The sequence below is a fragment of the Pelodiscus sinensis genome, chromosome 3, assembly GCF_049634645.1.
Source record: "Pelodiscus sinensis isolate JC-2024 chromosome 3, ASM4963464v1, whole genome shotgun sequence".
In the NCBI taxonomy this organism is placed as follows: domain Eukaryota; kingdom Metazoa; phylum Chordata; order Testudines; family Trionychidae; genus Pelodiscus; species Pelodiscus sinensis.
The window spans coordinates 66,072,832-66,087,809 of record NC_134713.1 but is presented as its reverse complement, the minus strand read 5'-3'; positions in this window follow the sequence as shown (position 1 = coordinate 66,087,809).

The following is a 14,978-nucleotide window of genomic DNA, read 5'->3' as shown; positions in this document are numbered from 1 at the left end:
AGCATTGATTCCTTATAATTCCCAAGTTCTTGACATTGTTCACAATCTACTGTCTGGGATTTTCATTTAAGGGAATAATAGAGATCAAGAAGATGTCCCTTTTCTCCTTCCCTTTCTTTAAAAAGTGGTTGACACATTATTTTAAGGGTCAGTTTCTGGCTGTTCCACTCTCATCTGATTTGTCTAGAAAAACATTCAACTACTACTTTTCAGACACTGAAAAGTTGCCAAGTGATAAAGTTTTCAGCTGATCTGTCTTTCTCTAAGCCTCCTCCCATTATATATAGAATTCCAAACAGTAGCTTAAAGACTTGAGAATCCCTATTACACTGATATCATGTGCAAACATGGATAGTTCATACAAACACATTAAAATGTTTAATGATCCCAGGAAAACTTAATGACCCATTGAGGCCAGGCTCATAATTAACCAGAGTACATATATATCAGCTTCTACCTTGTCATTTTTATTTCATCAATCTGTGTACTTTCTGATTTCCTCCTCTGAAAGTTTCTCCCATGCTTTTGTTCTCTCTTTATCTCAAACTGATTTACAGCCTTTTTTTCTATTGCTCCCTTTAGTACTCTGTTCCATATTTTGACCTGTCTCTTTGTTAAGCAATTCTGTCTGAATTGCATTTAGGCTAGTCCCCCTCATTAACTTTAATCCTTGCCTTCTTATTTTCAAATTAGTTATATGCTACTATCATAAGCGGTTTATGGCTATCCATTCATTTCTTTCATTTCCTGAATATAAATACAGTTATTGTGTGCCTAATAACACCATCTCCTCCTTTCTATTTAAATGAGAGGGTCGTATCTGGCTAAATTGTCTTTAAATCATATAATCTTAATACTCTAAATCATTTTGATAGCTGCCTGTTCCATTTCTATTGTGTTCCCCCTGTACCAGAATTGCACACAGTATTCTAAATATGGTCACACTAGTTCCCTTCTAATTCTGACAGAGGCAGCAAGGTGTGTGTGTGGGGGGGGGGGGGTGAAGCAACTAGTTCAATTAGCGTGTTGACTATCCAATAAGCATTGGCTTATCGGATAGTCGATTAGTAGACAAGTCTTTCACATCCCTAATCCCCACTCCTCAGCAGGTATCAGGTGTCTTCTCAGGAAAGGAACAGTTTTAAAAAGCCCCTAGTGGTTGTGGGTAAGGTGGGGAAATGAGTTGAGTGGCGCCATGATGCAAGGCTTGATGCTATGCCAGGGCTGGTGTGGCACTGGCCATTGCTTTTTGAAGACTGCTCTAAAAGCAGGGATTTGGAAACAATCCTCCCCCCATTTATTATATTTTACCAACCTAAAGATCTTAAAGTCAAGTTATTAGGCAAATTCATGGTAAGTCTAATTCACTACTTTATGTGCTCATTAAGTCATGTTTCTGCAAATTTATGGTTTGAAAGTATAACATAGCTTTACCATTCTTATTAAAAATAACCTTGATTTTACAACCACAAAAACAAACGAACAAAAAACCAACCAACTAAACAAACAAATCAAAGCCAAAAACACTTCCAAAGACTAAATATAGATTTTGAGGGAAATTCCAGCTTTCTGCTATTTCACCCTAATCTGTCACTAATTTCCTACTTATGTTTGCTGACAGCCCCACCGACTCCTTTCCTGGTTGTTTGCTTCTCATATTGATCTTTTCCTCCAAAGCTTTAACCTGTCTTAAGCACAACAAACAATTTAGAGACTTTATTTGTCTCTTGAGCCTAGCAGTTTTAAATCCTTCTGATGACTTTATCTTTTCAACCTATACAGTCCAAAATCTTCATTAATGCTTCTAATGCTTTCTACCATCAAATCATGTGCTTTGTCTTTCATTTCAGTTTTCCACAATTAATATTAAAGCTACTGCTTTAGGCTGCCTTCAAGGTTTGTACTCTCAAGCTCAAATTCAGTAAACATTGACATATGAACATCCCTTTGTTTTAATTATCACATCAGATAGTTCCACCTTGCTCTTTTGGAAAACATACTAAGAAGCTACCTTCTCTTTCTTTTACTTTCCTATGTTGAAGATTGTCTGAAATAAAATTTATTCATATTATCAGTATGTCCTGGAGGTTTTAATTTGTGAGACACCAGAATTAAACAGCATTTTAATTCCTTTGTTCTATTGTTGTTGAATAGGGATGTTCTGGAATCTCTTCATGTTAGCAGCTCTACATTGAATAGATGTGGCCTTTATAAAAAAAATGACACTAATGAGCTTTGTGTAAGGACAGAAACCTTATCTAGCCACATTTGTATCACATATATTAGATTCTTGTTTAAACACACTTTGTTACTTGCTAGATTTGACATTTATGTTAATTATTTCCATTTTGTATGGGAGGCATCTATTTCCAAGGTATTTTCTGGGGCTTGTAACACTTACACATATTAGACAGATGGCTTAATCTCATCTTTTTTGCAAGTCACAAAACTGCTATTTTAGCAGTTACACCAACAGAAAGATCTCTCCTCTGGCTGTTGGAAGCAAGTGAGTGATAGTATATGTTCAGCTACATCTAGACTGCAGGCTTCTTTCGGAAGAAACTTTTCCAGAAGACATGTTCCAGAAAAAACTTCTTTAGAAAAAGAGCATCCACACAGCAAAAGCTCATCAAAATAGTGATCTGCTTTTTCAAAAGATAGTGTCCACATTGATTGGATGCTATCTTGCATTTAAGTTCTGGTTACTAAGGATGGAGTGGGCCATCAGGGAAAAGTACCTGTGCTTTTTCCTGGAGGCCTCTTCTTTCAAAAACAAACAAACAAACAAACAACCCACCTCTTCCCTGTCCACACACACCTTTTTCTGAAAGAACTGTTTCGGAAAAAAGGCTTCTTCCTCATAGAACTATGTTTATTGCTGTCGGAAAACATCCCTGCGTTCTTTCGACTTTCTATCAAAAAATGTAATTGCAATGTGGTTATAAGAGTAGTTTTTCCAGAAAAATGGCCATTTTTCCAGAAAAACTCTGCAGTGTAGACATTCCCTTCATTTTTAAAGATGCATTAATGATTGTATTAACAACTAAACTGAATCTAAGTGAGCATCCCAAATAATCTGGAAAAAAATCAGTTGCTTACCAGAGGTCAAGCAAAATAGAGTTGGAAACTTTGGAGTCCTTTAAAGATATTTAATACAGAGGTATAATGGTGGGATGTAGCATACATCTTTCTCCATGTATACATTCAGTCTATGTCTAGACTGCAGGTTTCTTTCGGAAGAAACTTTTCTGGATGAGATCTTCTGGAAAAACTTCTTCTGAAAAGAGCGTCCACACTGCAAAAGTGCATCGAAAAAATGATCTGCTTTTTCAAAAGATAGTGTCCTCACTGAATGAACACTATCTCGCATTTCAGATGTGATTACTATGGATGGAGTGGCCAACAGGGCACCTGTGCTTTTTCCTCTTTCTTCTTCTTTCGAAAGAACTCCCTATTCCCCATCACACATGCCTTTTTCACAAAGAGTTCTTCTGGAAAAAGGTTTCTTTCTCATAGAATGAGGATTACCAATGTCAGAAAAACCCCTCTGTTCTTTCGATTTTCTTTCAGAAGAACACAATTGCAGTGTGGACATAATTCCTTTTTTTTAAAATAGAAAAATGGCTGTTTTTCAAAAAAAAAAAAACCCTCTGTAGTGTATACATACCCTTATTGATAGATAAACAGGGTATAATATGCATTAGAGAGTAAAATGGTATTTGCTTATGTAATGAAAGTGTGTGGTAACATGCAGAAGTCAGAACTGGATCCACATCTAATCTAATCAACAGGCTTCACCACAAAGAAAGCCCTCAACAAAATAGTAAAGGGCCTTGGGACCTTGTCCACAAGTGTGTTTTATTTCTACATTTCCCATGTCTGATGCAATCTCTCCATCCTCAGGGTACCAGAAAAACAAAACAAAAAAAGAAAGGATTTTCTTGCCCATTGCAGCAGGCTAGCAATTTCCAGAAAGCACTCAGCCATGCAGTACAGATACCAATGCCTGGCTGGGAGAAGGGGGAAAAAGCCAAGAAGTAGATCAGCTCCGGCACTCTCTGCCTCACAAAGTTGTCCCAGCTCCCAAGTCCCTGCACTAGAACCTCATTTTTCTGGCAATGGAACTTTTTCATGGATTCAAATGTTGTGGGCCTTCATCCATCTTTGGAAGACTTAGTGCTGTGGGTGGGCAAACTGGCTTTGACATTTCCTCATTTGCACATGCATCACCTGGTAATTTGAATGCTCTTTTAGGAGGTTGTTTTTAAGGCATTATAATATGTGCCCAGATACCATGGTAAAATAGCTATATCACATATATTTATAAGGCTCTATGCATTTGTATATATATATATAGACATGATATGTGTGATTGTATATAATGTATAAAGTGAGTGCGATTAAACTCATATTAGGTTTAGTTTATTCATTCTTGTTATCTCTGCACTTGAAGCTCTCGCATGCACTCCAGTCTCTGCTGTAATGACTATGTAGGAATGCTAAAACCTTGAGGTACCAGTAATCCGTTATCTAAGGCTAGAGAAACATTTTTAGGTCAGATTGCAATTTCCTTTGTATCTTTCTCCATAACTATACAGAATATTGGCCATGATTATTGTGTACATAAAGGTATTTTACATTCCTCTCAAGATGAGAAATGTCCTTAAAGCAGTAGCAAATTACATTGCCATTCACTTTAAAGCCACTTCACACTCATGGAAAGGTGTACCATAGTCTCAGTATATATGAGAATCAGGTCCGCAGTGTTGATAAATGGAAAGTTATTTAATTTGTTGTTTAAATCAATACTAAATCATTTTCCCCCTTCCTTCTTGTTAAATACACTTTATCTTCAGTTCTAAATATTTCTTACTTTGATCTTGTTCCTCAATAAATTTCCTTTTCTCTGGAAGTCCAAAACTAAGAAAGCATTAGACCTATGTATCCCTAGGTTGTCTTAGAGACCTCTTCTTCCTTCCTAATGAAATTTGAGCAAACTGGGAGAAGATTTCAAATAGTGAAGTGTGTCAAATTGTGTCCTGAATAGATTTTGCATGTGTGCCGGGTATCTCTAAACACTGTCCAAACAGAGATTACAGTGCATAAGGTATCTTCTGTGTGAGTCTCAGACATATTTCTCTGCTTGTAGTTTTGCTATTGCACTCTTCACTTTCTTTGCCAGAGTCTGGTAAGTAGCTCTGACACCTATCTAGCTTTGAACCCTTTTCCTCTTCAAAATGCTTCACTTCATGGTAACCTCCCTCTCAGCCTAGGAAAGCAAGGTAGACTTACTTTGTATCTTTTCAGTGTCAGAGTTCATTGGCAATATCTTTGTATATGCTAGTTTGGGCAGTTCACAGATGCTTATTCCAGGACACACTAGTTGTGGTGCACCTTAGTCTTAGTCCTAGGTACAAACATAACTAAGCCATAGGATAAATCACAGAAATTTCTGTTCTGTAAAGCAAGGTTTTGGAGTGTTGAGATTGACATGAAAAATCTGTTAGCTATATCTAGTTTTCTTTTATTTATTATTCTATTATTATTAGCAGTAGTACTTAGCACTTATGAGCCCTAGGCATAGGTTGGGACCCTAGGGTGCTAATCTCTGTACAAACCCAGGTTTACTATTGAAGTAGTTGGCAATTAATTGAGTTAAATTGGGTTACAAAATGGGTCTTGCAACCTTTCTATGAGGAAGCGCTATAAGAAAAAAAAAAACCTCCAAGAAGATACTCAGGGACTGTCTCATCAGAAAGAACAGATAGTGTTATTCAAAGGCTGGGGGAAAATGGATTTCTCCTTTGTTGTATGGACTATCTGTCAAACTGTGCTTACAGTGTCTTCTGTGTGAGTCTTAAACATGTTTCTCTGTTGTAGTTTTACTATTGCATGTTTCACTTTTTTTGCAATGGTCTGATAAAAAGCCGTGCCAGCTTTGAACCCTTTTCTTCCTTGTTTTTCATTCCTTTGGAGCCATCCCCCCTTCAACATCATGTGAAAAATAATAATGCTTTAGTTTCAGTTTGATGACAATTAGTTTATCTATTCACAGCACAACAGTCAGCACCAGAAAACCATATAAAGATGCTGGTAATATACATCACTGTATTCATAACTCCTCAAACAACTGAGATGCAACCAGTATTTACAAGATCTTGGACAAATTCTTGAACTAGGTCCCACTGTAGGTCTTATATGGATGGGTCTAGGGAGGGTTAGCCAAGTTAGACACTATTTATCTCTAAAGAAAGGAAGTCTGATTCCAGTGTCTCTCCTTACCCTACCACAAGTTTAAAAACATGCATTGATACAGAAAAGGAGCCTCAATATCCAATATTTCTAAGTCCTTCCATCTACACAATCAGCTTACAATTATTGGCCCAGTTCTCACACCTAAAATCAGGCTAAATAATTATACTATGTACCTCAAACAGGTTTCTCCCCTATGCGCAGCCTGCCTATTCTCCCATCTCAGATCACAGACTGATTGCCCTCTAGAAAAGACAAATATGATCTGTGGGACCTGGGTGCATAGGTGGTTTTGGAAAGCCCAGAAGTTATGAATCTGCATCTTTTGGGACCTAAATATATTTTAAAAATTGCCCCTGGCAGCTTTTGTTTTTTTTCTCACACTGAAGTATTTTATTTTATGTCTGTCTCCTTTCCCTCTATGCCTCTTTTCAGTTGCTTCTGAAGACCACCATTTCTTAGAGATCATCAAGACTTCTTGCTCAAAGTGGGGCCAATTTTATCACTATCCCTCAGTGCCTGTGATGTTGCCAAAAAAAACCCAACCAAAAACCCAAAACATGCTAACAGGTATTACCACACAGCTGAAATGCCCATCTCCACAAATTGGAGCATATGCTCCAAAGATCCTTCCTCATCAGCCCACTTCCTTCCTCCAGACACAGCTAAATGGAACTGATTTACTCATGCCTTATGTTGATGCCTATGAGTTTAAACAAGCATTGGGCCTCTAGTGGCAGAAAATATGCTGGACGTGGGAGAAAGTTTACAGAAGTACATGGCGGCCACTTCCTCTTCTCCATGAGGGGCCATAGTGAAGTAATGCAGACCAAAAAGTAGGTGGTTAGTCAGGACTGCTTATTGGGGTGGGGAACAAAAGAGGTAGCAGTCCTGGGGTTAAGTGATTAAAAAGAGCCAGGGACTCCCAGCCGCCTGTGCCACTACTGCAGAGCAGCAGTGGCCTGAGTCCCAGGCTATTTCAATTGCCACTGGAGCCCATGCAGCATGGTCCAGGTAGTGTTGAAAGCTGGCTAAGGAAGGCTAGACCCAAGTCCTCCTTCCAGGGCCTGGAGAAGTCTGCCGCCAGCCCAAGCAGGTTGGAAAGGACATATAGCTAGTGCACTCTGGCTATGCACTAATTAATCTAATTCCCATTGCCAGGGTCCTGTGGTGTCCTGGCCAGGGAGTGAAGTTGCCCCCTACCAAAGGGGCAGTGATGGAAATCCTGTGAGCTAGAACCTCAGCCACTAGATCTGTGTGCTCTAGAGGAAATTTCCCCAGATGTTTCAGGCCTTAGTGGAACAGAAATATATAGATGTGCTCTTCTCTGTACCAGCCACAGTAAATATGGATCAATATTAAATCAATATTAAATGAAATACAGAAGAAATAAAAAGAGAGCACCAGGAGATACTACATTTCTTTTTAAGACGCTCCTAAAACATTTTTTTTAAAATTATTAGTTAAATCCTACTGAAGGAAAAGCAAGAAAGGAATCCATTAATTAAAGCCACATGGAAAAAATGTGTACCATTATTTTTAAAAATACAAGCCAAAAATATACAGAGATATGGAAGGGTTCAGCTAATAAATCAGGGAGGAAGGTGACAGGGGCCTAAAATCTGTGTGAAGAGAACAATGGAGGAGCTAAAGGCCAGCCTGGAGGAGAGAAAGGGGAAAGAGAGGGAAAGTTGGAAACAAGGAACATGAAGCCAAGGATGGCTGATGAAGTGAACATATTTCAAGAGAGGAAGATCTGGAGAGCAAAAGAATTTCTTAGGCATAGGACGTGAAGTACTATATGGGTATGTCTACACTACCCTCCTAGTTCGAACTAGGAGGGTAATGTATGCATACCGCACTTGCTAATGAAGCCCGGGATTTGAATTTCCCGGGCTTCATTAGCATAAGCGGGGAGCCGCCATTTATAAATCCCCGCTGCTTCGAACCCCGTGCAGCGCGGCTACACGGGGCTCGAACTAGGTAGTTCGGACTAGGGTGCCTATTCCGAACTACCGGTACACCTTGTTTCACGAGGAGTAACGGTAGTTCAGAATAGGCACCTAGTCCGAACTACCTAGTTCGAGCCCCGTGTAGCCGTGCTGCACGGGGTTCGAAGCAGCGGGGATTTAAAAATGGCGGCTCCCCGCTTATGCTAATGAAGCCCGGGAAATTCAAATCCCGGGCTTCATTAGCAAGTGTGGTATGCATACATTACCCCGCTAGTTCGAACTAGCGGGGTAGTGTAGACATACCCTATGAGAGCAGAAAGGGAAAGTGACCATTTTACTACCAACTCCCCACTGCCTGCAGTTTCATTGGTGCAACAGAAAAGAAATAAACCATTAACTAACTTTCAGACCCAGGCTCTGCATTTGCTGACTTTGTTTTATTGCTTGGCATTACAGTCACATTTTAAAGTATTTTTCTTTTATATTATAGGTTTATTAATCCGTCTTTTTTTCTGCAGCAGGATTTTACTGTAGTATTGGATTAATATTTTTGGTTCTTTATTTCTTTGCTTCAAGTATACAGTTTTCATTACTAACACATTTATGCTTGGATGAAATGTATTCGTAATAACTGAATTTCTCTGGAATAATACTTTAAAATCCCAATCTTTAGTGAAAAGCCCCAGTTCTCATTACAAACCACATGAATTATTTAGAAAGGTTTTCTTTTTGACTCTTCATGCAACATTTTCACTACGAAAATCCCCAGAGTCACAGATAACCTATAAAATGTTGCTTCCTGAATATTGACATTCATAGCAGTACCAGCTTTTGTTTTTGATACTCTAGAGCCTCTTTCTTTAATACTAAGCCAACTTAAATAAAGTGGCTGACATACAGAATTGTCATGAAAATTTCAGTGCACTGTGCCTGGTAATCACAGGACAGATACATTATAAATCTCCTTAGTAGTTGTATCTTACCAATCAAGTTCTCTGCTGAGAGCAGAGTTCTGATGCTTCCTGCCTCTCATTCAGCTTTGTGTGCTCAATAGACTTTAGATGGTGCCACATTGTACTTTTGCAACTAAATGGGAGGCAGTAGTGGTATTGATACTAACTGGTACACTTGAAATTTGGTACAACTGGCCTGGATAGGTAGAGGATTTTTATAGAGATTAACCAAATGCACAGAGGATTGCTAAACCATGGCTATATGGGCATAGGAGGAATAAATACAACGGATTACCCTTATTCAACAATTACCCTCATTCACAGAATTTATGGCTCCTTCCTGACTTCTGTTTTGAATTAATTGAAATATTCAACAACTTATAATTATTCTTAAAGCCAAGAGTAAGGATGCACTGATTAACCCGTTAAACAATCTTGCTCTTCAGTCAATAGCTCCAAAAAGCTCTATGCAGTGCTCTTCTGACAAGCAGTCAAAATCTAAAGCAAGTAATAGTTTTAAAATCTAAATAAGATCGCCTATAAACTGAGCACGGAATTACTATGGACAGACTGTGTTTGCAACACAGGAAATTAGAGTCTCAGATAATCTGTAACTATAAAATGGAAGGTCTTACATGATTGAAGCAATTGGCATTAATCTCTTGAGCGGGACAAGGTGTCTTGTTTTTCACTTTCATCATTTGCATTAATTATGGATCAGTGGCTTATTTATTATGCATGAAGGCTGATAGAGGTAGAGACCTGTCCTACTGCTTGTTGTAATTGTATCTTCAAAAGCAGAAACTATCTGGTGACGAATCAGGTAAAAGATTAGATGGTCATTTTAACTTTTTTCTCATATATTTAGTTCCCTTTCATCTCTAAATGTTCAGTGACTGGGGTGGAGGATTTAACTCTTATTGAATACTATCATTTCATCATCTCTGCTTTTCAATTTGCTGCATGAACATTGCAATATGCATATCTGAATTAAGCTCCCAATTTCCCAGCAAGCTTGCACAGCAGATGCACCATTTATTTTCAAAGACATATGAGTTTCCACTTTCCAGTTGTCATTGTAATCAGATACAGTATATGATATTTAACCATGTCATGCAACTGCATCCTGACCTGAGTGAGAGAAAAGGAATAAGGAAGTTATCCAGTGTGATCTCTTTAAAGCATAGTTTATACATAAAAGCCTACATGAACTTGTGTTTTCAAACGTTCTGATCATCATCTCTGTGCAACTTTTAACAATGAGAGTAATTCACCATTGGAACAACTTACCAAGGATGTGGTGGATTATCTATTAATAATAATTTTAAAATCATATCTGGATGTTTTTCTAAAAGCTTTGTTCTAGGAATTATTTTAGGGGAAATTCCATTTCCTGAAGGGCGAGACAGACTTGCTAGGACCCTGGGCAGCTAGAATTCTGGGGGAGTAGAGGCAACAACCAGGAACCCCAGGATCTTTTGAATCACTGGGCCCTGGGGCAACTGCCCCCTTTCCTCTTCATCTCCCCACCCGCTCTATAGGCGGGCCTGGTTTCCTGTTACAAAGCATACTGGAATATATAAATGCAATAGTTCATTTTGGTTTTAGAATCTATATTGTAGACCTGTATTTAAATTCTCTCAAAGCAGTTAAAGCTAACAGCAGTGTAAAAGAAAAGCTGTAAATCTAGGAAAGCATCGAGCCACTGTCTAATGTCCAAGCCATAAATTTTAGTCACTGAAATAGAATTTCTCCTTTTCCATCAGTTAATCTTATTCTGTCTGAATTTTCCCAAGAGGATTTGATATTTTCTAAGGGATGAAATCAGTTATACATTGCTGCTCTTTATAAAGGATTTAACCCAAGAGTGATAAAAAATAGGGTACTTTCAAAATACCTTTAAAGACAGAAGATTTTTTTGATCTGCTTCTTCTTTTCTGTTTTTTTGTCTGGGATGGGGAGCTGTTGAAAATTTAGGAATATTCAGACATAATTTATTGACCAATCCTAACTGGGACTATGCCTAGTGCAGAAAAAACTGAATAGCCTCTATCTAAGTGCCATACAGTGCTCCAGACATCAACAGAAGTCCCAGGTAGGTATCAAAGGCTATGTATACACAGCAACGTTATTTTGGAATAACTGACTTTATTCCGAAATAACAAAGAGCACATCTACACTCAGAGCCTTTATTTCAAAATAATGTCTAGTTGGAGAACTTTTTACTCTCACGGTGACCCTCATTTCTGAGGAGTAAGGGAAGTTGAAGGAAGAATGTTCTTCCTTCGACTTCCTGCTGTGTAGCCAGTGCCAAAAGCCAAAATAAGCTATTTTGACTTCAGCTATGCAATTGATGTAGCTGAAGTTGCATAGCTTATTTCGGCTTTAGTTCTGCTGTGTAGACATATCCAAACAGAGTATATGGCTAGTATCCTCTGGCCCATGTGGTTGTAACAACACTGCAAACATTACTTCATTTACATGGGTTTCCCCTTCTCAACACAGTACATAAAGGCTTTGGCATCATGGTATCACTCAATCTCACAACCTGTCAATATGTGCATTGAACAATCAAAATGAATGACCAGTGTCCAAAACTGGGAAAAAATTATATTCTCTATTTGTTTTCTACCCCAGTTTTGCTTCCCTGCCTACTTTGTTTGTCAAGTACTCTCAGCTTGTCCCTTATTTCCCATTAGTTCCCCCATTATACCTAATGTTTTCTCCCTGAATGCACCTCTCTTAGGCTATGTCTAGACTGCAGGCTTCTTTCAAAAGAGGCTCTTTCGAAAGCATCTTTCGAAAGAGCCTCTTTCGAAAGATCGCGTCTAGACTGCAGGCGGATCTTTCGAAAGAGAAATCCGCTTTTTCGAAAGAGAGCACCCAGCAAGTCTGGATGCTCTCTTTCGAAGACGGCCTCTTTACATTGAAGAACGCCTTCTTTCGAAAGAGGAACTTTCGAAGGAAGGCGTTCTTCCTCGTGAAACGAGGTTTACCGCCATCGAAAGAAAAGCCGCGTTCTTTCGATTTAATTTCGAAAGAACGCGGCTTGAGTCTGGACGCAGGGGAAGTTTTTTCGGGAAAAGGTTACTTTTCCCGAAAAAAACCCCTGAGTCTGGACACGGCCTTATTGACTCCATCTTGTTTCCTTCTCTCTCTTTTCCCCCAATAGCTATTTTTTGCCACCTCACTTGCCACCTCTATAAGCTCTGTAGAATATAACAGCATCTCCAGACTTTGCCAAGCAGAAACAGAATTCTCCCTGTGCATGTGGCCTCTGCTGCCGTGTGTGTGTGGTCTGTGCTTGGAAATTTTACCACACCCTCTCATAGAGGAATGCCACATAGTCTTCCTTTGCCGTCAGACAGGCTCTACTCTGTCTATTGACCAGACCAGTGCATATGTTGAAAAATATGCAAATCAGCTATAGTGTGAAATGCTGTACCGGTGAGAAGTCTGGGCACCTCTAAAATGTCATTACTATATACCAGACATTTCCTTCCATGGCTTTAAGAAGATTCTCCATTATGCACAAAAAATTAAGATATTTTTAGCTAATATACAGTTTAGATATCTACAACTTGCAGTCCAACATAAAGTTTCCACTCATAGAGATACTATAGTGCCTATGACTGCCACACTCAGAAAAAAAAACACACTAAAGCACATGATTAACTTAAAATATAACCTTATCTGCTCTGCTACAGTGGTTGTATAATCAATCCAGTTAACATAGATGACTTGGACTATGATTTAAATTAGGGAATTTTGAAAGAATAACAAATGTTTTCAGAACATTTAGTGGTAGTTTGTAATTGATAAGTTACAAAACAGGATATTATTTCAAATAACTTTTCCCCTTCCAAAGATTCGGAGATACTTCATATTTTTATACTTGCAGATTTGATAGCATTTACAGCTCCATTTTATGATGTCTAAAGAAATCTTGCTAAAGTGTTAGTGCTCTCTGTTTTGCACCTGTGTTCCACTAATCTTTTCTTCTTGATCTTTCACATTTTCCGGCAATGGCTAAAGTGCTTTGTTCCTGACTTAATATCTTTGAGGATGCCAAATGCAACTTTGATTCAAATCTAATGTAGATTGCAGTGACTGACTAGATGCTTTTGAAATGACCGCTGACTTAGTTTGTATTGCAGTAGGTCTGTGATCAATTAATTGGATTCCTTCAAAAGCATTAGTGGCTTGTAGAGATTGAGGGACAAGGTTGTAGGAAGACAAAAGCCATCCTCTTTACAACAACTAATCCTTTTTATTGTCATGGTAAGGTCAGGTGATACTACTTTTTTATAGTTTTTTCTCTGCTTGACTTACTGCCTTCTTTTAGATGACCATCACAGAGTGGGAGAGGGAAAGCCTGCATAAAGCAGAGAAATGCAGATTAAAGTTGATAATACTAGGGATTTAACAGATATAATAGAATGCAGTAGGAAACCCATATTCTGAGCTGTGCTGGAAAATCTGCCCTCAAATATAAACAAGGAAGAGGAGACTATCATGAATGCACAACTAGCAATTTAGAATCAGTAAGGAAAAAACAACAGCTGCACGAGCAGAGACTAGCTGTGGGAGGGGGGGAGAAAAACTAACTCCCCCACCTCCTTCAAATCATTTTAAAATTCTCAGGCTTTGTCTACACTACATTCTTTTTCCAGAAAAAAGATACACAAATTGTGAACCACCATTTGCATACCTTTTTCCATTTTTTTAAAGAGGCTTTTCTGACATTTGGCCCATCTACACGGGGCCAAATGTGGAAAAATCCTCCTCTTCAGAAGATCCCTTATTCTTCATAAAATGAGGAATACAGGGATTCCAAAAGAAAAAGCGGATGCGTTCCTTGGACGCAGCAGAGTTTTTCTGGGATACTCGTATAGCCTCTGAAGCAAAGTTGAAGGAGCATAAAACAATAGCATCACTACTTCTTAAAAGAGGGCATAGAAAACTACTCCACATATGCCAATGAGTGGAGTTTTACTTTCTTTTCCAGTGGGATGTTACAGCTGGGCAAGGCCTGTGTAACAAGACCAGTTCCATTATCAGTCTCTTTCACCCTTTTTTCTAATCTCAACCAAATTTGCTTGCTTGAACACATCTATCACTTTTGATATAGCCAGATATAAGTGGCCTTATCCCACACCCTCTAAAACACTCACTAAAACATCCAGTTGCACTTTCTTTTAGCTTCATGGATCTTACACATTTTTCCAAGTGCAGTGAAGTCCAAATTTCAGACCCCCAAATACAAATCTTAATGCTTCACTGATGGTACCCAGACCTGCACTTTTCAAATTTGTGCTTACAACATATGCTTCCTACATCATTATGAATGGAGACATTTCAGAACTAATGTCCCTCTCTTTGATCTTCAGGATCAGTCATTTTGATTTATGCTAGCAAAGGCTTGAAAAGGGCAGCTGGTTTTTGCTTTTCAATATTGCATTTCATTTTTATGGAAAGAGTGAAAGATTCTTGGTGAAACTGAAAGATAGCTTGCTTATCACCTAACATGAGAAATATAATTTTTATTTCTGGATTTAATGTTAATTCATTTTTGTGCAGCTCTTATACATGTTCAATGTGGGCAGCTGTACTCGGTTAGCATGTCTTTTCACAATCAGACATGTCCACATAATTGTTTTTTTGAAAGATCTTTATTAACACCCCTGAAAATCTCTTATTTTGGCAGGTTAAAGTGCCATATGATTTTTTAAAAATGTTCCGGTTTGTCTTTGCTTCATATACTACTGCACAGAGACATTAATTCAACAAACCAGTGACCAATTTAAAGTTCATGGTATGT